The 25,590-nt window shown below is 42.0% G+C and overlaps 1 protein-coding gene across 4 annotated transcripts in view; it reads left to right on the top strand.

Moving 5' to 3' along the window:
• Positions 1–25,590, top strand: part of LOC137257601 (uncharacterized) — a 118,692-nt gene that overhangs the window by 22,768 nt on the left and 70,334 nt on the right. For 2 of the 4 annotated variants that reach the window (XM_067794922.1, XM_067794920.1), the window contains exon 1: positions 16,036–16,220. The exons of the other annotated variants lie outside the window; for them this stretch is intronic. The gene's annotated coding sequence lies outside the window, so the exon portion shown is untranslated. Of the gene's footprint in view, positions 1–16,035; positions 16,221–25,590 lie in introns of those variants that run through there. 4 annotated transcript variants of the gene reach the window in all.

Raw genomic sequence — 25,590 nt, 5'->3', positions numbered from 1 at the left:
AGGGTGTAAAGAAAACACATGTATAGCGCGGGGTTGAAATCTCCCTCAGATAGGTTCCACGAGCGAGCTCAAACCGACTTTTTACACATCTAATTTTCAGTGTATTTTGTATCAACACAGATCCAAATATAGACCAACACGCCCAGATGTGTTACCATTTCATAAATGTGAACGTATGTTTGTAATGCTCTTTCAGAAATGGTGTGGCTTAGTGTGTAAACTGAATGTCTTCATGCCTGGTTGGAGACGATGTACGACAGGAGGTGTGTTGTCTGTCTAAGGACTGGTACGTACACCGTAAAACCACTGGAATGTCAGAGGTGAAAAGTTGGGCTCTATGAGATGCAAAGATGTACCAGTATGTTAGTCCGCCATTCAGGCCGTGAAACAAATGCACACATGAAAACCCATGCAAGTCTAGAATGTGTGGCAAGTCTAGATTACCACTGAAAATAAAGAAGATATTATCATATTTTATAATTATAATTTATGAACCATATTTTTCTTTAGAATATGCTCATTTCAGAAACAAGATGTTGATCTAGTTTCTTCTAAGGGCGATGAGTAGCTTGTGGTTAAAGCTTCTGTTTTTTCATTCTGAACAAAAAGTTCAATTTGCCACATTGTGTCCCCTACAATGATATTGCTGGAATACTGCCAAAAGCGGCGTAAAACAACACGCTTCTTAGTTTGTTAGTAGATTTCGCAGGCTAAACGCACTGAAAGTCTCCTCCACCATGGTTGGCCACACAACTGGAATGTTGTAGCAGAACTAAATGAGCCATCATCAGTCATTCATATTTTTCTTGGCAGTAATTGGGGTAGTTGAGAGTTCAGAATGCTTTAGTACATCTACCTCTTCATATTTGAACACCAAGGAGACTCTGTCTTCCCTTGCGTCTTCTTTGTAGAGACTGCTGAGTTTACAGGAAGGAGACTCTCTCCCCGTGTATTCAGGTGAGTGAGTTTAAGGCAAGGAGACTCTCTCACTCTCTCCGTGTCTTCTTTGTAGAGGTTAGTGAGTTTACAGCAAGGAGATTCTCTCTCCCTGTGTGTCTTCTTTGTAGAGGTTAGTGATTTTACTGACAGGAGACACTCCCTCCACGTGTGTCTTCTTTGTAGAGGTTAGTGAGTTTACAGCCAATGAGTATGGTTGACATTACCCAGCTGCCTCTGTCCAATGTGTAATCTCATCTCCTTGGCGGCTTAACATGGATCAAAGACGCGATCTTTGTTCACACTGAACATGACGTATGTTTGGAATGCCATTGAGAACGCATGTCATCTCTGCGGAACACAACCATTTAGATATAGGAACAAGAACCACTAATCTTTATAGCAACATTAAGAACGATACAGTCTATAAAATATGCTGACAGTGCAGCAAATGGGTCTGTGGTGTAGCCTAGTGATCATAGCGTTCTTTCGTCACGCCGAAGACTCAGTTCGATTCCCCACATGGGTAGAATGTGTGTTGCCCATTTCTGATGTCCCCTGCCTTGATATTTTTGGAATATTTCTGAAAGCTGATTAAAACATTCTCGCTCATTGCACAGCTGCTGCTGGACATCGGGACCGGTCAGTACCTTCACTGGGTCTCACAACTTCAAGAGGTTTTATTTAAGGAATTGACAATATCGTTGTGATTTTGTGTTTTATGCTTATGCATTTGCCTATTCATTTCCAGACTTGGTGATGTAAAGCCGAACGGACGCGCTCGCAGTCATAAGAAAAACCCTCCACATAACTATATATACACACACATGAATAGAAAGTCTCGGCTATCATCTGATTGCTTTTGTAGTATAAAGCCACACTCAGTTCTATTCCACGTATATGGTTTTAAATAAACGAGTGACATGTTTCAACCAGGTCAACGAGTCTGACCACCCAGTCGTCTATTATGACAAGGGACTGTGGGGTATCCTAGTGGTTAAAGCGTTCGCCCTTCACGGTTAGGCCCGGGTTCAATTCCCTTCATGGGTACAATGCGTGAGGGCCATTTCCTTAGGCTGTCCTGAACGATTGAGTCAACGTACGCCTGTGTTCACCCCAGTCTCTTAACAGTGGATGCTTATCATCGACATGTGATATCTAATTATCTGAGATGATATTCATGTGAACAGCTTCCCCAGAACGTATTCAACCAGTTCTTATCTCTGATATTGTCGACAGTCTATAGTTCGTCGCAGAGGTGGTCATTATGATAGCACTGGATGTTAATTTGCATGTATCAACACCAGCTGTAATCATATGTTATCACCTAATGACAGGTGTGAGTATGTTTGATTGGACCCTTAGGTCAGTGGTGTCCTGTATCTTAATGGTAATGTTGGTGTATATGTGATGATCTTTTTCTTCCTAACACTACATTTAAGAACTCAACCCTGAAGACTAATTCGTTTCGCTTTCAGGCCTTGTTTTGATACAACAACCATCCCTGTCTTCCACTTGCATTTCTTCTCAGCTTCGGCAACATTTATTCTCTTCTCTTTCCCGAGCTTCTGTAAAGGATCCGGATATTTTCGCGATAAGGGTTTCTTGATTCTTTATACTCAAACATGCCTTTATATCGTCTTTACGTTTGTCAGAAGTCTAATCATGGTGTCAGCACACTACGCAGTGACGTCAGTTCGTGACGTTGTAGTGTCAGTGCACTAGACAGTAACATCAGTTCGTGACATTGTGGCGTCAGTGCACTAGACAGTAACATCAGTTTGTCACACTGTAGCGTCAGTACACTAGACAATAACATCAGTTCATCATATTGTGGCGTCAGTACACTAGACAATAACATCAGTTCATCATATTGTGGCGTCGGTGAACGAGACAGTAACATCAGTTCATCATATTGTGGCGTCAGTGCACTAGACAGTAATATCAGTTCATCACATTGTAGCGTCAGTGTACTAGACAGTAATATCAGTTCATCACATTGTAGCGTCAGTGCACTAGACAGTAATATCAGTTCATCACATTGTAGCGTCAGTGCACTAGACACTAAGATCAGTTCATCACATAGAGTCAGTGAAAGTAAGCCAAAGCGTCAAGGCTTTATGCCTTTAATGACTCTGTGCTTTTATTTTCCAAATGATATTAGCATTGCTGTAACCTTGAAACTGCGCTATGGTAGTTCTGTATGCCCTTTAAACTTAATGCCCAGTAATGCCATTGTGTAGCGAAAAAGGGAGGAAAATTAGACCTTGCAACAAGAGCCTGCGTTGTTTAAAGGAAACATTGTCTTAAAATACTTTACGCAAATAATAAATCGATTCGTAACGAGTCACACAATATTTGAGCATCTCTGTAGCTGATGAACGTGTTTGACGGGTATTGATGGAGCAATAAGCAAACAGTGTCCGACATTTGCGTGTATTCCTCCGCGCCCTATCACACCGTTGTTATACGGCCATACCACGAATTGCTTCTCTCCGATTGTGATGGAGTTATGTGATTAACTCGGCCCCTATTGTAAATTTGCCCTTCTCTTGCCCAGCACTATCACGAAGCCACAAGAGGCGATAAGACGCCAAAATTCGATTGTGTGGGTGACCCGGATGATTGTGTCGTCTGCTAAAAGTGCACGTTATATGATTGGGGGAATACAGTTGCCAGAATATAAAAATAGTGTTGATCAAGAACCATGTCGTCACGTCTCACCATTGATCTCAACACTTGTCTTTATTGTGACATCAGTAATCAGATACAATGATTGCTGGAGACACATCGGCGGCCATTTTGAATTTAGGAGATCTGTTCAATACAGCTAATAATTGAACTCATCCTACGTTTCCTAATTTTAGCGGTTCCATATTTCGTAGAGGTGTTCTCTGCAGGATAGCCCGTGACGTGGGTGTAACAGTCGCAGGAACGGATATTACAGGCAATTATATTACACAACTGAATCCAGGTCAAAAACCCGTGATTGGAATAGGTAAATGTTAAAGCACAAAAACCCACGTGACCAACTTCGTCCACACGGTCAAACACACCCTGTTTTTAGCATCTCGAAAAACGTAATTCCACATAGTTATTATGCCATGGCTGATTTGATTATTAATTCTGATGGAATTCTCAGCAATCATGCGTTGGCATTTGGACAGCACGGAGGTGTTGAATATTTCATTAGCAACCCGTTCGTTCGATCACAAGTGTTGGACAAGCCATCTCTCGCTAACCACCTCGCCACCGACATTAGGCACTATATCCTGTGGCGGATTGACACACCGACACTTTACAGCCTCCAGAGAGAATCAACCTTTGCAACTCCTCAAAATAAATGAGTTTTCAAATTGATTTGGCGATTTTACTAACGGCAGTGTTTCAATAAGGAGAAAGCTCCCCTCATGTTGGTAATAATAACATCCCGATCGGCCTGATTTCGTCCGTAACAACTAGAATCTCGTACCTGACGGGAGACAACGTGATTGACGTATTTGAACAAGGTGTGAAGTGGCAATACCGCCGCAGGCAGGAAGATATTAGCTGATACTTGTCCCGGAAGCCCAGGGATGCACAAAACAACGCGCATGCGCACTTAGTGCAGACTCAAATGCAAATTTCCGTAACGGTTCAACTTACACACTTTCAGAGTGAACGAGTCTTACCCAGCTTCCAGCACTGTCACTAAGGGAACATCAGTACTGGGAATCGAACCCGGATTCTTGGAGTAACTATTCTTTCCCACAAACGGCAGACACGGAGAGCTGGTATGTCGCCAGGTTCAACTAATGAATGTCAATTTTACATTGATTGCACATACGCTCTAGGGCTTCATGATATTACCCTTACGCTCTGTGTTGTCATGAAATTACCCTTGCGTTTTGCTCGTTCCGAAGTTGTTTGACTTGCACTGTACGTACCAGTGACTTTTGTTGTTGAACCATTAGCTTGCCTTTGCATGTGTTTGTGACCTGTGTCACTGGTGACTGCGTGGTATTTCTGGGGTTGTTGTAAGAAAGATTGAAGATCCAGTCTTCATGTGCATAGACTTGTAATTCGATGTGTCGGGTCGAGTCACTTCCAGGCCGGCGATTTCAAAGCCAGACGGGCTTTATCAACAATTTATCCGTACGGTTTTGGGGGTTTTTAACATTTTTTTAATTTTTTTTTTTTTATTTATTTAATTTTTTTGTTTTTTTATGCTGTTATTTTTAAGTATCGGACGCTTGAGACCTTCCTGGGCGTATGACACAAGGTGTTGTATCTGAAATACAATTCAAATTTGCTTTAACTAAATTCACTCATTCCCTCACTCACTCACTCACTCACTCACTCACTCGAGAGGAACGGTGGAGTAACTTTGTGATTAGAGCGTTCGCTCGTCAGGCCGGAGAACAGAGTTCAATTTCGAATGCGAATATCGGGTGCCCCCCGTCGTGATATTGCTGGAATATTGCTAAAAACGGCGTAAAACTAAACTCACTCATTCACTTAACGCTCACTCGCTCACTCAAGCCACCTGGCCAATATCTCTAAATGCAGCTCTATGCATATGTGTATGTATTTGCATACGTGAGTGTACTTGCCATGTGAACATGTTTAGTTACCGGCATATATATACGCCAACAGCAAATCTGCCCGATATCTGGAGCAAGTGCTAACGTCAATTTAGTTTAGTGCAAATTTACACTTCACGTATGATGTCGTCACGTGGACACACTTATCAACGCTAGACTGACCTTATTGATATATGTGTTAATTTGGCCAAACTAACTGCCACCTGCTCTGTATTCTGAAGTGAGTCTATTCTGAAAACAGCAACACCAGTGACGTCGGGTTTGGGCAAGCTTCGTGGTTAAAGCATTGGTTCGTCACGCCGAAGCAAAGGGTTCGATTCTTCAATGGGATTAATGTGTGAAGCCTATTTCTGATGTTTCCTGACGTAACATTGCTGGAATATTGCTAACAACGAGGTAGAACTAAAACTCACTTATTCACTCGTCACGTCGAAGATCCTGGTTCCGTTATCTCCATGGGTGCAATGTGTGAAACCCATTTCTGGGGTATTCCGCCGTGATATTGCGGGAATACTTAAAACTTAACTCACTCACTTCCATCACCTCCATACTGACATCGAGAACTTCGCGGACACGGTTTTCTTTAGATTCCACGAGTCAAAAACCTGAGTACAGATATAATCAAACGCAAAATGGTTCGTTTGAAGAGTTTTGGAAATATGGTTTCTTCCCGTTCGACTTTGATGGCAGTTCCGTCTCCTCATGCTACGCAAACAGACTGGTGAAAATGTGTGCCTACACCATTTACACACTTTATTTACACACCTCGCTTCTTTTGCATTTGAACGCATGGTAAGTTTACTTATGCGCTCGTATTTGTTCAAATTTATTTACTTTAATGAAACGGGTGAAAGCCAGACGTAAAACGGGATGGGATCGTCAAACTCGCTGACTCAGTTTTGCGTGCCATCGTATTTCAACTGTATGAACCGTTGCTCATGGCATCAATCACGGGATTATCTGGTCCAGACTCGTTCATCTACAAATGCACACTGGATCCAGACATGTATTCCTCTTACATAAATGTTTATGGTCTCACTTTGGGCAAGTAAGTTTCTTCAAACCTGCCTCTGTTCACCCAGCAGGAAATGGGTACCCTGGGGGAAAAGTGAAGGGATTACATCACTCACCTTCCAGGCAGCTCTGGTTATCTGCTGTAATAATAACCAGATTTTGAATTTGTGAAGCGCCGTTGAACATCTTTTTGTTGGGTCAAAGACGCCATAGAAAACCATTAATTTATTATTATTATCATCATTGTTATTAGACAGTGATACTTAAGTCGTCTAATGTTGTGTGTTGGAGGGGCGGTATGGGTGGCTTGGTAGTTAAGGCGTTCGCTCATGACTCTGAAGCCGGGGTTCGATTCTCCACATGGATACCGTGTGGAGCCCATGTCTAGTGTCCCTTGCCGTGATATTGCTGGAATATTGCCAAAAGCGGCGTAAAACAATATTCACACACCGTGTGTGGGAACATTTAAAGGATACATCGGAAACAAGGGAGGAAGACATGGCTAATTTCTATTATCACTAGTGAATAATGTAGAAGATGTCTCTGTGTTATTTCCAATGCAAGCACGCCTGTCGTCGCTGATGTTGCCCAGCTGTTATGTGGAGTAATTCAATACAGCACTGTTTACTTTTCAATTGTTTGTAAAGAACGCTCAGAGAGGTTTTCCTATAAATGGGAAGCATATTGAAATGGCGGCTACAAATGGTTACATCTGTCCCTGCATGAGAGGAGATTAGGTTGATAACTGATGATTGCTTTATATATAAAATGGCAGTGGTTTTCACGTACTAAAGATGTTTTGGCTTTTTGTGGTAAATGACGCCTCCTCCTATTTTGGTTTACACAACGTAAACTAAGCAAGGACAGGAGAGTTTAAACCAGCATCTTTCTTAAAAACCATTCGCCAACAACGCGGAAGGTCAGTTACGGAAAGTGAGTGAGTGAGTGAGTGAGTTTAGTTTTACGCCGCACTCAGCAATATTCCAGCTATATGGCGGCGGTCTGTAAATAATCGAGTCTGGACCAGACAATCCAGTGATCAACAACATGAGCATCGATCTGCGCAATTGGGAACCGATGACATGTGTCAACCAAGTCAGCGAGCCTGACCACCCGATCCCGTTAGTCGCCTCTTAAGTTACGGAAAGGGACGAGTAGATATGAATGCTCGTTTTCTAAGCAGGTTGGCAGAAGCGCATGCACACAATATGACAGTCAAAACATGGACATGAAAAAGTCCACTGTTAATCACTGAAGATGTTTGTTTTCACAACTTGATTTGATACTAGACATGTGTTTGTTATGACTGCAGCGCGTGCAGAACCGCGTACTCTTCCTTTGTCACGTGGTTTGTGTTTGAATGAACATCTGTTTGATCTCCGTCATACAACAGACAAGCTGTAAACATTTATAGATAATATAACATTCGTTCTTTTTTGTGTGTGGATAATATATCTCGATCCTGTGTGTCACAAAGCTGTCGTAGCGCTGGCTAAGACTCTCGCACCTCTAAAGTAACGTTTTGTCTCTCTGAATATTATTATTTTGATGGTAACAAACAAGCCCATTTAAACGGGTGAATGAGTCTAGTTTTACGTGACACTCAGCAATATTCCAGCTATATGTCGGCAGTCATAAATAATCGAATCTGGACCTGACAGTCTAGTGATCAACAGCATGAGCACCGATCTGCCCAATTGGGAACCATGACCAACCACGTCAGCGAGCCTGACCACCCAATCCCGTTAGTCGCCTCTTACGACAAGCATAGTCGCCTTTTATGGCAAGCATGGGTTGCTGAAGACCAATTCTACCCCTGATCTTCACAGGTCAAGCCCATTAAAACTGAAAAGGAACCCCAGATGTATCAGAGATTGAGAACCTTGGTAAATCTAGACTTGCTTCTTGTAAGGATTTAGTATTGCAGGTAGGACTAGACAGTAGGGGAAATAATGATAGAATAGATTTAATCGTACAGCTATAATAGCTTTGTGAAACGGAGCCCAACCTCAGGAAAACAGGGGATCAGTAAAATTATTCAAATTATTTTGATAAGAATCCAAAAGTAATTCTCCGATAAAGGTTCTTTACATCACCTCGCCCGAGCGGTGTGAGTTAAAATAATCCACTTTGCTTACTTCATGGTAGAGCTGAATTTCAAACTCGTACGTATTTCAATCGTATTACATTCCGAAAACGAACTAAGAGGATTTTTTATTTGAACAGTTTTGGGCGAGTTATTAGTCAATGCTGCAATGTAATCGATATCGTGATGTAATCGATGACAGTGCTGCAACTGCGGATAACAGCGTGTGTACTTTCCAGTGTAGTTGTTATCGCCATGCAGGGACATTCATTAAGTAGATATTGATTAACTTGCTCCCTACACACTGAGTGATGGAGCCACTTGACTTCGAATGATTTATCTGCTCTTAATGGAAATGTATGGGTGGGATGTATGGTTTATGAAAATGGGGTCCTTGTTTATTAGAGGTGTTTGCGGGTAAACGAGATGTTATGTTAGATAATCTAGAAACATGGCGTCCGAACGTTGCTATTGAAGGAACTGTTATGATCCGGGTATTTTGCTAGGGGTACCACGTGACATATCCACAGCACTCGTGTGTTTCCGTAAACCACAACACCAATCTTACGTATTCACAATATGGGCCTTGTGTTATTCAATACATGCCTTTATACTGTATAATTAAAACATTTGATCGTGGAATCGGTACATAGGAAAAGAGGACGTCTGTGCATGATGGTTGGACGCAGAACTTGAAACGGAAACATTATAGATCTTCATTTATGTCTGTAGACATTCTTGCAGGACCTATTCGCGAACCATTGCTACGTGGCAGTAATCATCATTTGAGAAAAAAACACACTTCTGTCATCATCAAGTGATTTGAATGACATTTGAAGTGCATTACGTCTGTGTATTTGTAATCATAGAATGATAACGCTATATTAATCACTGTTATCCCCATTTTATTTGTTCGAATAATACCCCTTACTACAACAATACTAGTAATTGGTCTAGATATTTAGCAACTCCAGACAGTAATAACACAAGAATAGTTTGGCATCAATTTATTCACTTTAACTTTGCAACTTCGTGCAGAAGAAAGACATTAACAATACCCTATTGGATAATTTGAAATATTTCTGTTCGTGGAAGAGAAAACCATTGTAGAGTAACATAGAGTAAGTGTGTAGATAATGAGATAGAGTAAGTGTGTAGATAATGAGATAACAGTTTCCACCCATCTAGAGAAAAGATCGTTTTCAAATTGTATTTTGTCTGGACAAAACACATCTTAACCAATTTTAAATTCAGTTTCCAATATCCCAGGCGCTACCTACACCGCTGAATAATGTTCTTGCAAGGAAACCATTTGAATTCTACATGCAGCGTTTCAAATTTTAGCCAATTTACTCAGATTCCGTACAACTCTAGGAATGTTGTCAATGCGCGGTTCTCATACAGATCGTGTAAACAGCAGTACGGATGTTATTGTGCTTGGTTTCAGCGTGTTACTTTTGAGAAATGTCTGCTATCGATTTGAAGATTAATAATTCACATTTGTCCAAACGAACGTTTTTTCAAACATTGAGTGTATGAATCAGCGCCCAGTGGCGGCATTACAATAAACTCTCAGCAGTGTGCGTGGAACCTTGTACGGAGATTATACATCAGCCAACCATGGCTTGTTATACATCCTAGCAAGACAAAATTGGCTTCTTAAATCATTGATTGCATGGCGAAGGAATTTGAGGGATGTGGAAGCTTGGAGTTTCCGTGAAATAGGAACACGTGTTGAAGATCGCCTCAGTGACTAAACGAAGACATCAATTTATGATTTTACTAGATACACCAACGGCAATTGCCGTGTATTTAAACAGCTGTTCCAGTGTGATGTTTTGCATGCTTAGCGATAAACTACAAATTGATTTTTTGACAATTTGTATGTATTATTTGTACAGCAGTGTGAACATTGTGAACTCTGTTATCCAGACTCTTGCTCATTGTACAATGTCAGCATACACACATTGTATGTGTCTAATTCCATGAAGGCTACCATGACGGTTTTGACCGTCGACCTTTGATTATTTTGGGTATTGTTTTCTTTTATTCTGGTTTTTGGTATACCCTACTGAGTGATTCACATGTAATCGTTTTACGTCGTTTAGATTGTGTGTAGCTGTTAGAATGTATAAAATCATATCCAGAGAATAACCAGCCTCGTTTTTTATATTTATATTAATTTTAGTTATTTATTTTTATTTAATTTTGTTTTATATTTTTTTGTAGAGTAGGATTCCGTTAGGCAGAAAAGAAAGTGATAGGACACTGATTGGGAGCCACCGACATTAGGTTCACATATTGTCCCGTTGTCTGTCTCACAGTCCCTGGAGAACATTATATTTCCCTACTGCCAAGCCTTTGCTCTCTGCAACGCTGAAGCCCTTAATGAGGCAAGTCTAGATTTCCTCAGGTTCTGAAACTCTGGTCTGCAGTGGGCTTTGTGGTGGGTTTAGTAGTTACAGTCAAAATTATATGTTACGCGACTGAGCGTTAATCTACTTGTCCATATGTGAGGAATCAAACCCAGGTCTTGAGCTTGGCAGGCGAACGCTTTATCAGTTCACCTTGCTGCCCTTTCCCTATATTTTTGAAAAGAAGTGAAAACATGTTGTTTGAAAGCATTATCACTATTAAATCACGTGACTGAACTGTGTTTTCTGTATGAAACGTCATATTTCACACTTTATTGATGGAGACTGTCGTGCATGAAACTGAACCTATTATTATGCATAGAAACAATACATATCCCTTTCTGTCAAGTTTGAAACGAACGCACGAAAAAGTTATTGCATAAATTCATATACAACAACAAATCGTATCCATGGTACCTGGATATTATTTCAGTTAAAATTGTCCATGTGTGATATTAAATCGCTGCCATAGAAACAGTCCCACTTTCCCATTGATGTTGCCCTCTAGAAAACATCAAAGATGCCGATGATAGGATTGTATCCCTGATCCGGGCAAACACTGAGTAAAGAGATGCCCTAGACATGTATGCGTAATATTTAGTCGATAGAACGACAGTGATTCATATGAAATCACAACCGACACCGAGGACGGGAATAAAACTGATATATTTGTTTAACTCTTCAATTTGTTACGCCTGGTGAATCTTACACGTCAATTACTCCACGACGATCTAGTAGAGGAAGGTACAGTCACCGTACCCAGTCCAATTATGAATATTTAAATGCAGATAAAATAAATTGAGAAGTCTTCCCACATCTGACCCGAGTTTAGTTCGTGTGAGTGATTTAATGAGTTTCTAACATTAAAAAGAAGGCATCTGACAAATGTTTGTTCAGTCTTGGCGGAATAATACGCCTTCAGCGCTGGCTGAGGTCAAATAACACTCCGATGTTTCTGAGTTATGTATACAGAGAGAAAAGAGTAAGGAAAAACGGTGTCGCATTGCTGAGTAGTCTCTGGTGGTGGTGGTGGTGGTTGTTATTGTTGTTGTTGTTGTTGAACGCCTCACTCTCACAATCAGGTATACACACACCTGTCGTTGCCTGTCTCATAGGTAGAACAAAATATGTGAAAAGGATGTTTTTATTGTGTGGACTGAACCCCTACCCACACCCACTCACGCCAACTTGCTAGCTCAACTTTCCTCACATGTTCAACAGCAATCACACCCCCACTTCACTTATCCACCCCCACAAACCACATTCAGCGTCATACGGACGCTGGCACATCGCTAAGAGAGCTGTTATTTTTCTTCACTCTTCCTAGTTAAGTATTTACATTTGAAAGTGTCCTCGTGAAACATCAATACAGTGATATACATAAACGTCGCAGTTACCTTTTGTTGCAGTTACATGTATTCTCAGAAAAAAGAACTGCGGTGGGATATCTCACACGAACGGCGGCCATTTAGTGCAGTGTCGATTTGCGCCAATGACCGTCCATTTACGATGCGTGGCGTTCCGAGTTAGAAAAGGTGTTCACTGACCAATGCTTGTCGCAACTGGCGAGCGGGATCGAGTGGTCTGGCTCGCCGACTTGGTTCACACATGTCATCGTATCCCAGTTGCGTAGATCGCTGCTCATGATGTTGATCACTGGATTTTCTGGTCCAGACACGATTGTTTACACGATTCATAATGGCACCCCATGCACGTGTAGGAGGCTCCCATGTTGTGCACGTGGTTTCCATGCATTGTGTTTGCGTGTGGTGATAACGTGAGATGATGCTGCATACACAAAATGAATGTCATTGTCACGTTCCTCAGTGGGTTTTCTTTCTACCAGACATCAGAGTTCAGGTTCCCCTGCTTTTTATGTCGAACGCAAAATTGAGTGATTCTGAATATTTAGCTTGGTATATTTATGAATGTGTGTGCTAAGCCTTCACTAAATAAGGGGAGGTGAGGTAGCCCAGTGGTTAAAGTGTTCGCTCGTCACGCCGAAGACCCGAGTTCGATTCCCCACATGGGTATATTGTGTCCATTTCTGGTGTCCCCCGCCGTGATATTGCTGTAATATTGCTATGTGTCGTGTAAAACCCAACTCACTCACTCACTCACTCACTCACTCACTACATTAAATCCCACCCTTAATTATTTATGATCCATAACCATTGTTTCTTTTGTTGTCAAGTATTGTTCTGTGTATGCAACAAATGTAACTATACATTGCTGGGGTTCTGCCATGACGGCACTAGTTCCAGTATATCGGACGGACGTTATGTCTATCATTTGCATATATTGATTTTTAACCCTCACATGACTTTCAACGAACCGGTCTGTCTGGCGGTCGTTTCAGATCACCGCGGAACCAGTAGTTGAATCTTGTACGAGTGACATTAATGGTTCTCTCAGAATCGGTCATTAGATGTGATATCGATGATTTCTCTCAGAACCGATCAGTAGGAATGATATCGATAAATTCCTGTCAGAACTGATCATTAGAAGTGATATCAATAGTTTCTCCTAGAACCGATCAGTAGAAGCGATTTCGATGTTTCTCTTAGAACCAACCAGCAGATGTAATATCGATAATTTCTCTCAGAACCGACCAGTAGGAGTGATATCGATAATTTCTCTCAGAACCGACCAGCAGATGTGATATCGATTATTTCTCTCAGAACCGACCAGCAGATGTGATATCGATTATTTCTCTCAGAACCGACCAGCAGATGTGATATCGATTATTTCTCTCAGAACCGACCAGCAGAGGTGATATCCATAGTTTCTCTCAGAACCAACCAGTAGGAGTGATACCGATGAATTCTCTCAGAACTGATCAGTAGGAGTGATACCGATGGTTTCTCTTGGAACCGACCTGCAGATAATTTCAATAATGCCAGGGTCATTTCACTGGGTGTGTCCACCGTGGTCTGGAGTGATGATCACGCCGTGTATCAATGCAATTATTGACCGAGACTCTTTAATTAACGGTTACCTTGACATTGCTGAACGATTTTGTTTCCTTTACTCACTCACTCGAACTATTGTATGCGACGACACAAGCTGTACGTGACCAAATAGATGCTATTCCCCACGGTAGTCTCCCTGTCGTATTTACTGATGTAATCGTCTGAATACACATGTGTATTAGCCATGCTAGATAGATTTAATATTCCTTGTTGTGTCCAATCATTTGCAGTCACGCATGTTCTCGTGTTGTGCGTGACGTACCACGTGACCATATTACAGCCAGACATAATTCTGATGGTCAGTAAATATTTAATGATCTGGTCTGGTCATGTAAGTCGGCCATCTGTCGATCTACCCATTTCTAGCCCAGTGTGTATATCCAGGTAGATTTTACGTGCCTACCTATGCTGGCTCTTGTACCATTTTAAGGGGAACACTTTATATGTCTTTGAAAAACGGGTTTATTGTTATGGCGTCATTTATCAAAATTTAAACACTTTTTCATCCGAATCCTTTTTGGGGTTCCGTAATAATTCTTAGGGTGAAATAATCTTAAATATACTTATTTACCTCCAAGAAACATTTTTTAAACACCGACCTTCGTGATTGCGATACGATTACATGTAACTACAAGGTAAGTCTCCCCAAGTGAAAAGCGCGGGTTTGCTAAAGATCGGTTCTAACCCGTATCTTTTTGGATTTCATGATCCGTCTCTTTGCGGATTTCATGAATTATGTTTGTTCAGACCCGTTCATTCAGTCAGCCAAACCCGTTAAGATCCAGGTTAGAACTAGTCTTCAGAAAACCATGCTTGTCGTAAGACGCGACTCAATCGTATCCCAATTAATGGCGTAGATCTGTTGGTCATGATGTTGATCACTGGAAAGTCTGGTTACAGACCACCGTCATATAGCTGGAATACTGCTGAGTGCGGCGCTTGACCACATGGCGATGCCGAGGCGGTGATATGGGGGTAGACTTCGCGTTCAAGATTATTGCATGTGAGTGTGTGTGTGTGTGTGTGTGTGTGTGTGTGTGTGTGTGTGTGTGTGTGTGTGTGTGTGTGTGCGTGCTTGCGTGCGAGTTTATGCTGAATTAATACGAAAGGCAGCTCAGATACAGTTTTAAGATGCATACCACACACATATCATTATGGCCAGTCAGACTCACTTTGTCTCTGCCTCTAACCATCCTTGTCCAGTTGTGAGTCACGTACTGGGTGCTTTGTGATAGCCAAGTGGGTTAAAGCGTTCACTCGCCACGCCGAAGACCCGGGTTCGAATGTCCACATGGGTATAATGTGTGAAGCCCATCATTCATTCTTACTGTCAGATTTGACAGTAAGTTGAGCGTTTGCCTTACAAGCCAGCGACTGATGGTTCGATTCTCTTATGCCAGTAAACCATAATTATATGAAACGGTGCGTGTTGTCACCGTGTCTGTTTTCACCATTATGGGACACAAATAAGAGTGAGTTTAGTTTTACGCCGCACTAGCCAATGTTTCAGCTATATGGCGCTGGATACTGAAAGGACTGGCCCGCTCGGAGTCAGCATAGTGTTTCTGAGTGTGGTATGCATCTTCAAACTGTATCTCAGCTGCCTTACATATTAATTCAGCATAAACTCGCACGCACGCACGCACGCACGCACGCACGCAATAATCTTGAAAGAGAAGTCTAACCCCCATATCACCGTCTCGGCATCGCAATGTGGTTTGTGTTTACACAAGATGATGGAGAAAGTACCCTTCTCCGAAGCACTTTCTCAACCATTTTCTCCCTGTCCTTGGTCCAGTCTTGACCCTCTGACATTCCGACACTGTCCCCATAGTCCCCCGTCTCACACAAACCTCCCCCGGTCAAACACCCACGCCAGTGGTTGGAGCTGACTGCTTGTGTCTCACACCGATTAGAAGACCAGGCGAATTCGCGGTTTCATTATAATGAACTATAAATAACTTCGTTTGGCTCGCCTGGAGAACGAAGGGACTCACAACACACGTTCCGACAGGTGCGCGTCACTGCGCATGTGCAAACTGCCCATGCGTTGAAATGTACAAGTAGCTAGAAGACAGGTGTGTTGGTGGTGGTCGTGTGTAGCGTTTCTACAGATTTGGGATACGAGAGCCAGGTTGAACTGAACCTCGGGATTTCATACCCACCCACCACGCCACGAATCAGGATTTTCATTCACCTGGATCTACCTGAGCAGGTATGTCAGTGAAGTGATGTGTTCGCTACTGTGTGGCCGATTCCAGCTCTCCCCAGGTAAATAAACAACATATCTTTATTCGTTGCAAATAACCATTGCACGATTGATGTATGCATAAGACTACACGTCCATACCAACGTCGACGATCGTACCATCGAACAGGTATGTTAATTCGCCTAGGCGCGCGGACGCCATTCACCGCAGTTATCCAACAAGTGACCACTCAAGTGTGAAAGAAAATCTTGCATTCTTATGGGTATTCATGACACTTGCCATGGTGACATGCGACAGCATTAGTGAACTGAGGGGCATACGTACAACACATATGCTGGGGGGTGGGGGTTTAGGGGGTAGTGACAAGACTTGCACTGTCAACAGAGCCAGTCGAGTCCAGCTCTGTGTGTATGCAAACGACAGCGAAAACTTCACCGCTGAAATTATTTCCTGTTATTGATTGAACAATAGCGTCCTGAATTGTTCGGGATAAATCTTAGTGCCGGCATTGTGACATTACGGGTCAATCAGTCCCTGGATGGTTATGTCAACAACGTACGAGGTATCAATGTTTAGTTCTCGTATATTATTGTCAGCAGGTATTCACTATTGTGTCTTTTAAATTATGAGAAATAGATTTATGACCGCGTCATGGCGTTGGCTGTCCATGAAGGTAGCGTTGTGACGGTGACTGTTCGATACTGTTGTAACCATTTCCTTCACTGTGTTATAACAAAGCAACAAGAATCTATATACGTATCAGTGAATACAATTCTTGTGTTTTCCTCATTCGTTCACTCTCAAGACCAGTGATAAAACCCTACCAATGACCTACATGTATATACTTTTATGAGGAAACCTTTAGACTGACATTTAGTTCCTATATAAAATGTTTGGAAAGACTTCCGCCCGTATCCTCCCTAAATGTTAACATTGAGAATAACGTTCTTATAGTGTCGTTTTTATAAGCTGGACATGTGTTTCAGTATGTTAAGATAAATTAAAGAAACATGTTAAATACTAAGGTTGATATTCAGGTGATATGATTTGTCTAGAATGAAATTTAAGGGGGGATACGGGTGGAAGTCTTACCAAATTTTTATTGTAATAAATAAACCCAATTAAACTGAAAAGGAGCCCCAGGGAGATCAGAGGTTCATTTAGGGCTTTAGCATTGTAGGGAGACTAGCGGAAACAATATGCGTCAGAGACTGTGACTGTGAGGGCTACTAGATAAGACTTTATGGTGTCTACACGTGGCATAACACTGCCGCTGTGAGGATTTTTTTAATTCCCAGCGGCGCGAAGGGTTCTTGAACACTTTACAAATATTGATTCACACTAGTCTCACTGCTTTAATCAACCCGTACATGTTTTCCCCATATAGAGAGCGTGCCACCCGATATATGCCCTGTATAGTCGACTAGATCAGCTGATTTCAGCTAACTCTCCATGAGTGAGCATACATGGAAAGTTTTGTCCGTACATAGTGCCCTATAATGAAGCACTTTACGAAGCCGCTGTATCACTTAAACAATTCATCCATCTTATCTTCTTCTAATTAAACCGAATAACGAATGGCTAAACGTTAGTTGCATAAAGAGTGCGCATGCTGTGACAGATATATTGAATAATTGCGTGTCGAATGAAGTCGTACATGTCTATAACGTGTTTTCTTAACATGAAGGGTAACTCTGGGTTATGTTCCATTTACAGAGAGTGAGTGAGTTGAGTGAATGTAGTTTTATGCCGCACTCAGCAATGTTCCAGCTATATGGCGTCGGTCTGTAAATAATCGAGTCTGGACCAGACAATCCAGTGATCAACAACATGGACATAGATTTGCGCAATTGGGAACCGATGACATGTGTCAACCAAGTCAGCGAGCCTGACCACCCGATCCCGTTAGTTGCCTCTCACGACAAGTATAGTCTTTTATGGCAAGCATGGGTTGCTGAATTCCTATTCTACCCCAGGTCCTTCACGGGTCAATTTACAGAGAGAAATGAGTATGGTATTAAAATGATTTTAACATGTATCTATGATAAACCAGTGGGTGTGTATATACTTTGGCAAAATGCGATTTCAAATACGGACTTAACCCCTAGAAACACGATATAGTCTGACCTCCATAGTCCGGACTCTTTAGCTATGTGCTCAGAGATCATTACTCAGCCTTATATTTTTTAACTCCGGAACTCGTTAATCCGAACCATTTGAATTTGAAGGGTGCTGACTGGATTAACGGGGTTTTACTGTATACGAAATGAAAACAGCCCACACCCGAAACGTGCTCAGATCACTACATTATTACCAATAGTGTGTATGTATGGAATGTCAATACCAAGGTGTGTATTCGATTTTCATTCTCAAATCTATTCGGAGTATACAGTCAGAGCTGGCTGTTGGCACTGAAACCGTCAGAGTTTCGTTTCCTACCGGGTACCCTTTTGCGGCAGGGTGAAGAGAGTCATGTCTCGTAAAAACGTCAATGGATCATGAGTTTCAGTGTGGGCAGGACCCCACTCACGCACTCACTCTGAAATGTTTATGTCTGTTTATGTCACTACATGGCTAAAATAAAGAAGATGTGACGTAAAGCCCACCTCAACTCAACGCAACTCTAACACTCACTCATATGATTGACTTGTGTTTACACCATTGGCGCAGAATTCCAGTTATCACGACAGCGAGCCTGTGTACATGAGGCCACAGTTGATCCAGTATAATGTGAGGTTAACCCTTAAGATGTCGACGTAGACAGTCAGACCCTGATTAACGTTGTTTCGACGTTTAGATATACATGACGTTGTCCGTCAAATGACGTTGGCTATTAATAACAGATATGAACTTGAACAAAACATGTTTACATTCTTAAGCTTAGCTCTTTACTATGGCAATAACAAATTTAGGTATCTCTATAAATATATTTAGGGACAGTTGGACACCTGGACAAAGCGTTGTGTCGTCACGTTTATGAGCCAGCTGCAATGTTTGGGGCCAATCATGGTATCTTCTGAAATGACTTGTATACAGGAAAAGGGGACGTTGACCTCACTGACCCTAGGTCAGTGGTCAGTAGTGATTAATAGAGAATATTTTGTAATACAACCACGTGTTGTATTATCCTCCTATGGCAGGACGTGGCTTGAGTATATTTGACGTTGAACACATCCATCGCTGGCCGTGCAAACAGAGCTCACGGACACGACTCCTGTAGCTTCTATCGAACGGCTCTCAACGATCTATACTTCTATTACCTAATGAGCGCATGCTTGGTCAGGGGCGGCTTAGAGAAAATCATGTTATTGGCGTATCATATTTCGTAATTAATAAGTGATGTTTGATGAGTTAAGGGCACATCATACGGTTTGTCCTAGCAACGATGAACACACTTTGAAATGTACACCTAATGACGGATAGGATTTTACTTTATTAATGCACGTTACCAAAGCAAGGAATACATCTTACTAGATATGTGATAGCCAGTTAGTCCATCGATATGTTTGTGATATTTTTAATTACTTGTATTTTAATTAGTTATTTTTCTTATTTGTTTCTGTAGTGGAATATCAATTTGTAAACACTTTCAGGACATTCCTTTTAACGTGGTTTTAAATAATTCGTAGATAAAATAGCTTAGTGAATGATTATGGTTTTACGCCGCTTTGAGCAATATTTTAGGAATACTAGTATAGTGGTGGGAGACACAAGAAATAGTTTTCACATCGTGTGGGGAAATCAAACCCGGGTTTTCGGCGTGACGAGCGAACATTATTACCTCTTGGCTACCCTACAACCTGGTTAAAACATATTGATACCACTAAAATAATACACTGTAGGTATTAAATATCAGTGCTCGAGCGTTTATTTTTTGTGTGTAAACATCGTGCGCTTTGAGCCGAACATGAAGCTTTGAATGGCGCTATAAATACTGTACATTATATCGAACTATGGGCGTTATTGGTTTAAGCGCATACAACTATTGTAAATATAACGGCACATGTTGGACTCTTTCCTCTACAGGTTAACGGAACAGGTTCATTTTGCACGCATGGTAGACGTAGTGCGTCATTGAAGTCAATCCTAAAGGTAGACGTTGCGCATCGTCAGTCAACCCTAATGGTTGACGTAGCGCATCCTGGTTGACAATCCTTATAGTTGACGAAGCGCATCCAGGTAGTCAACTAATAATTGACGTAGCGCATCCAGGTAGTCAACCCTAATGGTTGACGTAGCGCATCCTGGTTGCCAATTCTGTTTGCGAACTGGTGCCCGGGAGGAGTACTGTTGAATGAATATACGCACTGTCTCTACACATTGTTGTCAGATATGATATACTGAGGGTTGCACTTTCACTGAAATGACCCATGTATTCAGTATGGCGAGAGGGTTACATGATACAGACTCTGACAGGCGGATTGACATGCATGACATTACTGCTGACAGGGTTGTAAATTTCACTCTGCGTTTCTGACTTTTCAGTGCGATAAATCACGTGAATATACTTTTACGACGTCCTGAAACGAGGTCACTCAAGTTTACAGAAATCGTTTGACGAATCTGACAAGTCTTCAAAATGAAAGTTTTAAAATCGAAAGTTTCGTGTGTAGTGTTTGACTATTCAGCACAGCACTGTTTTCCTGAATAACATGTCACGAATTATCTTACTTGATGTGTCTTGTTTTAGAGTCACGGTTGTTTAGGTCTTTATTCTAATAAACCGTGACCTTATGCTCTCTATGTTAAACTGGAGGCGGTGGGGTAGCCTTGTGGTTAAAGCATTCGCTCGTTGAGCGAAAGATCAAGGTTCGATTCCTCACATGGGTATAATGGGTATTCCGCCGTTGCATTGCTGGAATATTGCTAAAAACATTTGCTCCTTCACTCTCTATTTTAGACTGAGCACCTGTGTCATAAATTCTACTACTTTCAGCACTTTGAGGGTAGATATTCTTCTCAAAATGGTTCATTCTCTTCTCTCTAGGTCATCAAGGGACGGTGTTCGTGTAACCTCGTATTCCAAGATGTACGGGTTCGATTCCCCACATGGGTACATTGTGTGAAGTTCATTTCTGGTGTCCCCCGCCGTGATATTGCTAGAGTATTACTAAAAGCGGCGTAAAACCCAACTCACTCACTCGAAAACGCTCCTCGCCTGACCTTTGATATTTGCCCAACTAGCGAGTGGTGACGACATGTATCCTTACACTTGACATTTCCGTGTAGTCGTTTTTCTCTCCCTCTTCATAAATAAAACGAATCATGACAGTTTTAATGACTATCCCGAAATTGTTTGTCTCCGACCCAAACTACGACTAGCAGTCGACATTGGATTTGAATTGTAGCGGTTAGGGTGGGGGCAAAGCAAATAAAACATCCTATGATCAGTTATTTTTGGCTGAAGAAAACGATTTCTGCACGTCGCTTCTTTTGAGCTTTTGACATGTGTGAAAAAAAATCAACTAGAGAATAAAGGTTTCAAGCCGCAACAACAGCCTCTACCCATTAAACAAGATGAACGGTGGCGTGTTTGCTGGTGACAGGGGAGTTGTGGGTTGTGATGACGATGCTTATCGCTATATGGCCGACGCTACAAGACACACCCTGTATTGACCGTGGTACCATCCAGATGACATGCTTATCACTGTCATTACACCAATTTCTATTTTAAATACATACAAAGTGTAAATGCAACATACCAGAACACATTAAATGCAGGCTTAGTTATATAGCGAATGTACCCAACAGAGGAGTGCGTGAGTATAGTTTTACGCCGCTTTAACAGTATTCCAGCAATATCACGGCGGGGGACACCAGAAAAGGGACTTCACACATTGTACCCGTATGACGAGTCGAACCCAGGGTGACGAGCGGACACCTTAACCTTCAGGCCACCCTACTGTCCACAGGGGGCGAGAAATATGCTCATCGTCGTTAATATGCTCGTCATCGGTTTTGCCATCGATTGTTCTTGTTCTTCATCTCAAGTTTATCCTAGGTTCCACAAAACGCACAGTGTCCACTGTGAATGGATCTGTTGATCATTGCACATTTGTCATTAAATCTTGGCCTCTATTGGGATTCCCCCCCTTGAAGTATAGGTCAAAGTGGTGTTTGGGCCATGAATGGTTGTTGAGTCGACCAGGCGCCGCAGAGCGTCGCTTATCTCGGGCGTTCTGGAATTCCATGATCGTTGATTTGAATCCCAGATTCTCTCTTAAAATGTTTCTATGTTTCTTAGCACCACTTCGTTGGTCGTGTTAAACGTGGGAAGTGGAAGTGAGTGAGTGAGTGAGTGAGTGAGTTCAGTTGTGTGCCGCTTTTAGCAATATTTCATCAATACCACGGCCGGGAACACCAGAAATGGGCTTCACACAGTGTACACATGTGGGGAATCGAACCCGAACGTATGAACGCTTTACCCACTAAACTACCCCCATCAACATCGGCCAACGAAGAACCAGCCTTCGAACCCTTGGTTCCGTCTCACAAATATGGCTACCCCACCGCCCCGGATAAGAGCTATCACATTATGGGATGGCTGAACTACCACGTTTACTTCTCGCCTCTTTCCGTGACCTACGGCTTGACGGAATTACACGGGTAGTTACGAAAGGACTGAAGTAATGTTCAAAGGCGAATTTTATTTTATTTTGTATCCCCCCCGGCATGTAATGCGGGGGGATACAGTCGACGCCTCGTCTGTCCGTCCGTCCGTTTCCGGAGCATAACTCAGAAACCTTTCAGTGTTTTGGCATTGTTATTTTATTTTGTTGTTGTTTTTCCATGGAACATTTTGGTGTTAGTCTAATGGTGGGGCGTGATTCGTTTCCGGAGCAGAACTCGAAAACCGTTCAATATTTTCTGCAAAACATGGTAGATATGTGTGTGACAGACCCCTAAGTGGTGCCTTTTGCTATTTACAGGATTTTGTGATTTATTATTTTCTCGGTTTCCATGGATATGTTTCGGACTTAGCCTCAACTTTGTCTAAAAAGACAATGAGTAACTGTCAGATTTGGCCTTTCAAACATGTGGGGGCCGGGGGGACATGTCATCTGCTGATGACTCTTGTTCTGATTACAGATACATGGCATTTATACTTTTCATGAATTCCATGGAAACAATTCAGACATGGTCTAAAAACACAATAAGTAACTGTCAGATGATTTGTCCTTTCAAATATGTGGGGGCCGGGAGGATATGTCATCTTCTGATGACTCTTGTTGTTTTTTTTCAAAAGCGAATTTAATCACAACGCAAGGACAACACGGAATCATAGTAGTTAATATTTAACGCCAGCTTTCAATTATTTTGACATCTTTACTTCCTGTTTGCGAACTGAGTTGCGCGTTTCTGCTTCAAAGTCAATAGTGGTATAGGTGTTGTGCGTGATATATCAGTTGTGCGACACAAGCTGTCAGTGTGATGACAATACCGAAACACCTGAGGGATTGCATGCGCCATATCATGTAACATGACCTGTATATCGCATGTGTTACGCCTTGAACACGTGTAGCTGAAATAGACATTGGTAGAAACGTAAACGTGGACAAGTAGTGACATCTGTGGCATCTAGACTAAACCTTAGTCTGTAAATTAATGTGTAATAATTTTTATTTCAACTTTAAGCTGGAGAAATCTAGACTTGTTTCGTTTAGGGCTTTAGCATTACAGGGAGGATGAGGCCGTAGGGAAAATGATATCGTTCAGGGCCTGTGAGACAGACTATGCGAGCTGTTGAAGGGCATTGTAGTGAATATGGCGACAATGACGATGATCCTTATCGGAACGCAAGGATCAGTTAGACAAGCATTATAATTACGATTCTTCTAGTTGTGATTGTTGTTAAACGGTTCAAATGTGAAGTTGTCAGTTTGCCACGTAAGTAGACTAAATTCTTGTCTCTGAAATGAACAGATTTTAAAAACAACAAAACAAAAAATGTTCATAAAATAATCATAAAATAGAATGAATGGCGCCATGCGACTTTATTCATTTGACGTGCCACAAATTCTAGACTTGCGTGGCCTTTCTTGGATATATTTGTTCAGAGACCATATATGGTCTCTGATTTGTTTCAAGGTCTGTATGACAAATGGTGGTGTAGGGTAGTGGTTAAAGCGCCCCAGACCCGGGTTCGATGCCCCACACGGCTACGGTGTGAAAGCCCATTTTTGGTGTCCTCGTCTTTACATTGCTGTAATATTGCTAAAAGCGGCGTAAAACAATCCTTGCTCCTTTGTGTAGCATTTCTGTAGTCTTTGCGTCTTATCAGATTTTAACAAGACGTTCTCAGCTTGCAAAGGTCATGGTAACGTTTTCAGGGTTATCTCATTATCGCTATGAGATGGAACCAGATGGTGAGAGATAAAGGGAACCCCCACCTGATAGTGGTTATTATTAGGTGCGGTGACAGACTTTGTCGTAGCGGGCATCAAGACGTTAATGGTTTATTTTGAGGTGGAGGAAAATGACACGGTAGCACATGTGAGGTCATTACAATGTAGGTGACGTCATGGTAAGATGGGTGAGGTCATCACAGTGTGGTTGGGGTCATGGCAATGTGCGTGAGGTGATGACTGCAGTGTGGGTGAGGTCATGGCAATGTGGATAAGGTCGTGGCAATGTGCTTGAAGTAATGATTGCAATGTGGGTGAGGTCATGACAAGGCGGGTGAGGTAATGACTGCAATGTGATGGCGAAGTTGATGAAATCGGTGTCGTGATCTAGTGGCGATTTGAACGAGTTCATTATCGTGGTGAGGTAGATGAGGACAGTGTCGTGGCCACATAGTTCAGGTCAGATGTTTGTAGCAATTGGTCATGAAACCTTAAACAAACCACTGTTAATCTAGCGTCTGCATAGCGTTTCATTTCCGAGGTGGAGCAATGGCAGAGTTTGAATGCTTGTATCCACTCTGAAGAATATTCCAGCTATGTGACGTTGGTCTCTAAATAATCGAATCTTTAACAGGCAATCCAGTGATCGACAACATGAGCATCTATCTGCGCAATTAGATATAGGAATAGAGTAAGTCTTCAGCAACCAATGCTTGCCACAAAAGACCACTATGCTAGTCAGAGGTAACTCTCGGGATCGGGTGGCCACGCTCGCTGACCTCGTTGACACATGTCACCGTATCCCAATTGCCCCGATCGATGCTCATGCTGTTGGTCACTTGATTATCTCAGACTAAATTATTTACACACAGCCGCCATCAATATGTGAGACCCACTTCTGGTGTTTCTCCGCCCTGGTGCTGCTGGAATATTGCTAAAAGCTGCATAAACCTACACTCATTCGCTGACACAGAGAGTCCCTTTAAGGGACATGTGAGCTTGCCTTACAAGACATATGGTGCTTTTCACAT

This window comes from Haliotis asinina, chromosome 12 (assembly GCF_037392515.1).
Source record: "Haliotis asinina isolate JCU_RB_2024 chromosome 12, JCU_Hal_asi_v2, whole genome shotgun sequence".
NCBI lineage: Eukaryota > Metazoa > Mollusca > Gastropoda > Lepetellida > Haliotidae > Haliotis > Haliotis asinina.
Note: the sequence above shows the minus strand (reverse complement) of the source record. Positions and strands in the feature narration are given on the sequence as shown.